Source organism: Pleurodeles waltl, chromosome 3_1 (genome assembly GCF_031143425.1).
Source record: "Pleurodeles waltl isolate 20211129_DDA chromosome 3_1, aPleWal1.hap1.20221129, whole genome shotgun sequence".
In the NCBI taxonomy this organism is placed as follows: Eukaryota; Metazoa; Chordata; class Amphibia; order Caudata; family Salamandridae; genus Pleurodeles; species Pleurodeles waltl.
The window spans coordinates 1,529,561,232-1,529,564,687 of NC_090440.1; positions in this window are offsets into that span (position 1 = coordinate 1,529,561,232).

A 3,456-nucleotide genomic window follows, 5' to 3' on the forward strand; every position below is an offset into this window, starting at 1 on the left:
TTATTCACTATAATGTCAATTTGGTCACGTATAGATCAATACCGTGACGTCAAAGGTTACAGCCAAATCTCAACTGCATCAGTATGAAGTGGTTGTCAATGAATTAAGAGTCGTAGAGTGCTGTTTGTTTGAAACTGGAGAATATATGGGCTATATTGAAAAAAAATTGTTTGGTGAACAACTTCTGTTCCTTTTTTACGTTTTTACCTATGAGAGAAATGTTGGCAGAGAAGAGTTCTTGCAAGTCCATAAATTCCTTTCAGTTTAATGCAACTTATTAAGTTTCAGGTTTGGTGGTAATACAATGTCAAAACTCTGTTGAGGTTTAAGGACTGTTGGATCTGTTGTTGAAGAAAAATCATTGAGTTGGCATTGCCTCCTCTTAATACTTCTTCCTGCCTTTTTTGTTCGGATAGTTTTTTTGGATTTCTCTCTCTTCATTCCAGAAGTCTTAGAGTCTTCCTGGTGCAGTATCCGAGAACTTAAAAAGGAGGAAATTTGCTCATTCTGATAGGAGCTAGTTCATCAGTAATGTCTGAGATAAATTTATTCCAATGTTCTAGTTTTGAATAGACAACAGAGGTCAGTACAATTTTGGGCATGTATTGATTGAGGGAGAGCACAAGTGTTTTTTCTTTATCTTGTTTGAAAGATGTTTGAGTGGCGATAGAAATTGATTTCTCTTTTTAAATTGGTTGAATGTGACCAGAAAGTGATCTGACTAGTCAACTTCATGCCTCCGCAATGAATAAGTATTACTTCCATGGCGGCTGCTGAAAATGTTTAGTGAGCATTTCCAATAAGATGTGCAAGGGGCACCCCAGATACAAAGAGCAGTGCTGAATTTTATGTCTGAACTAGTGAGGCTGCTGACTTCAAAATTGCATTCTAGGACCTGCTGCACATGACGTGCCAGTAACAGGCAGGAAACGTATTCAAGATTCTAACAAGCATTGGCAAAGTCAGTAGGTCTTGCCTATGCAAAATCTAGTGGCTTTGTCAGTGTTTTTTAACCATATTGGACAGCAGCACGGCTGAAGAGGAAAATATGATATGACATAGTTAATGCCTGTTATGTTATATATATATATATATATATATATATATATATATATATATGTATTTTTTTTTTACTTTCAAAATGCTGCAACATGCAAAAACATTGCCACAATGGGGCAATGACGACAGCGGGACACAAAACAATGTGGCAAGCACCAACAATGGGGCAAGAAACGATGGGGCAACCAACAACAATGAGGCAACCCCAATGCTGGAGTGGAAGGGGGGAGATGGCTATCAAATCATGTGCACCCTTTTGAAACACTAAAATTAAAAGAAATATATCTCTGAAAGATCATAAGCAGTAGTAGACAATGAGCACAGAAAGTAAGCAATACTTGGGCACCACAAAGCAAACAGAAGGGAAGCTGTTGCATGCTAACCCACGGGAAGCAAGGAAATGAGAGTGACAATGAAGTCAACCAATGGTAAGCTATGGGCAGGCTCCTAGCCAATTGTAAGCTAACAAACTGTCTTGCAAGCGACAGTGCATGCACTATCTCAGGTGAGACCTAAATTCAGTGGGATTCTGAATTAACTATAGCTCAGCTGTCCCAACGCTACAGATTAACTATGATTCAACGCAGGTGGAGCAGACACAGAGGGGGTATTTGGGAGTTGAGACACGGTTTTAGGCAAATTTAAACTAATGATTGCATAGATCGCGGCCTCCGTGCCACATCAGGTTCTGTAATGAAGAGGAGACGGAAAGTGAGGTAAACATCTCCTTCTTTATTGATTTCCTCACCAGGATGCCGCAACCGTCGTTCTCCCTCTCCCTCCCCCCATCATTCCAAAACCCCCCCGCGCGCAGCGTCAGCCGTGCGCACAGACACATGAGGGAAGGCTGAGGGAAGAAATAAAAAGACACGACACACGGGGAAAATGACATCACCACTATACTTATATGGAACATTACATCTTTTCCCTTTTATCAATGCTTAATTCAGTACGTAATCTTTGAATGTGACAGGTGGTACAATAGCTCTTTTGGTCGTTGCAGTGCCCTTTGGACTGGTTACAACTGTAGTTGAAGACATGTTGGAAGGGTTGCTTTTTGCAGCATTTCATGGCTTGTTCTACACTGTTCACCGTGGTTTGCAGGTTGGCTGTATTCAGGCAAACTATTATGAACAGCTTCATGGTCCCTGACTGGTTCTGGTAACTTAACGCTGACTACATTCGATCCATTCCACCATTGACCATTATCCAACAAGACAGCTGTGCCCTTAGTTTTAACCACACGCCTTGCCTCACTGTATTTGCTCATAATAACTCCTTTCTTCCGATATCTCACTCTCACCAAATCACCAGCACTCACATTCATTTCCTTGACTGCATTTCTAGAATTATAGTTGCTACGCATGCGTTTTTGACGTTGGTCAACTAGCTTCCTCATCTCAATCTCCTTTTCCTTTAAGCTCTTTGACTCCCATTTCTTCCATGCCACTGACCAGTACGGCTGCAATTGTGTGATGGCCACTCTACCCCTGAGCAACTCAAAGGGTGTTCTGCCTGTGGTGTTGTGTGGAGTGGTGCGATACGACCATAGTCTATTTCTAAGAGCTGCTTCAATAGGAATGTGAGACCTTAATGCCATTTGAATAGTTTCTTTGACTAAACGATTGGCCCGCTCAACCTGCTCATTACTTTGGGGGTGGTATAAGGATGACCGTATATGTTCTATATTATTTACTTTCAGGAACTTGGTCATTTCTTGTGACAGGAATTGCACTCCGTTGTCTGAAACCAGCTGACGTGGAAAGCCCTCCTTACAAAACACCTCCTTCAGGAATGTCATCACCTCAGACGTAGTGGGTTGTGACACAAACTTTACTTCAATCCATTTACTAAAGTAGTCAATAATAACAATGGCATAACGCATGTTTAGTGGAAGAACATTCATTGGCCCGATAAAATCGATTCCGATTTTTATCCACGGGCCTTGAGGTAACTCAACAGATAACATTGGACAATGGTGAGCAGACATGGTTTTGTCCGCTTTAGCACATACGGAGCATTGGCTGACAAATATGTCAACGTCACGATCCATGGCTGGCCACCAATATCTTTCCCTAAGTTTTTGTTTAGTTCCTGTCATTCCTACATGACCTTCATGTGCTAGGGCCACCAACCTCCCTCTCAATTACATTGGTGCAATAAGGGTTTCACCTCTGAGGAAGACCTCATCAACAATGGTAATGTCATTTTTAATTTTCCAATATGGTTGCAATGTTTCATTCAATCGCTTTTCACGTGGCCAGCCTTCCATTATGTACTTTTTAATTTCTGTATATACATTGTCATTTCTAGTGGCCTCCTCCCATTCTTGTTTTGTAATAGCACTATGGGGCTCTTCACTATTAAACAAACATGCAACCAGAACATCATCATCAT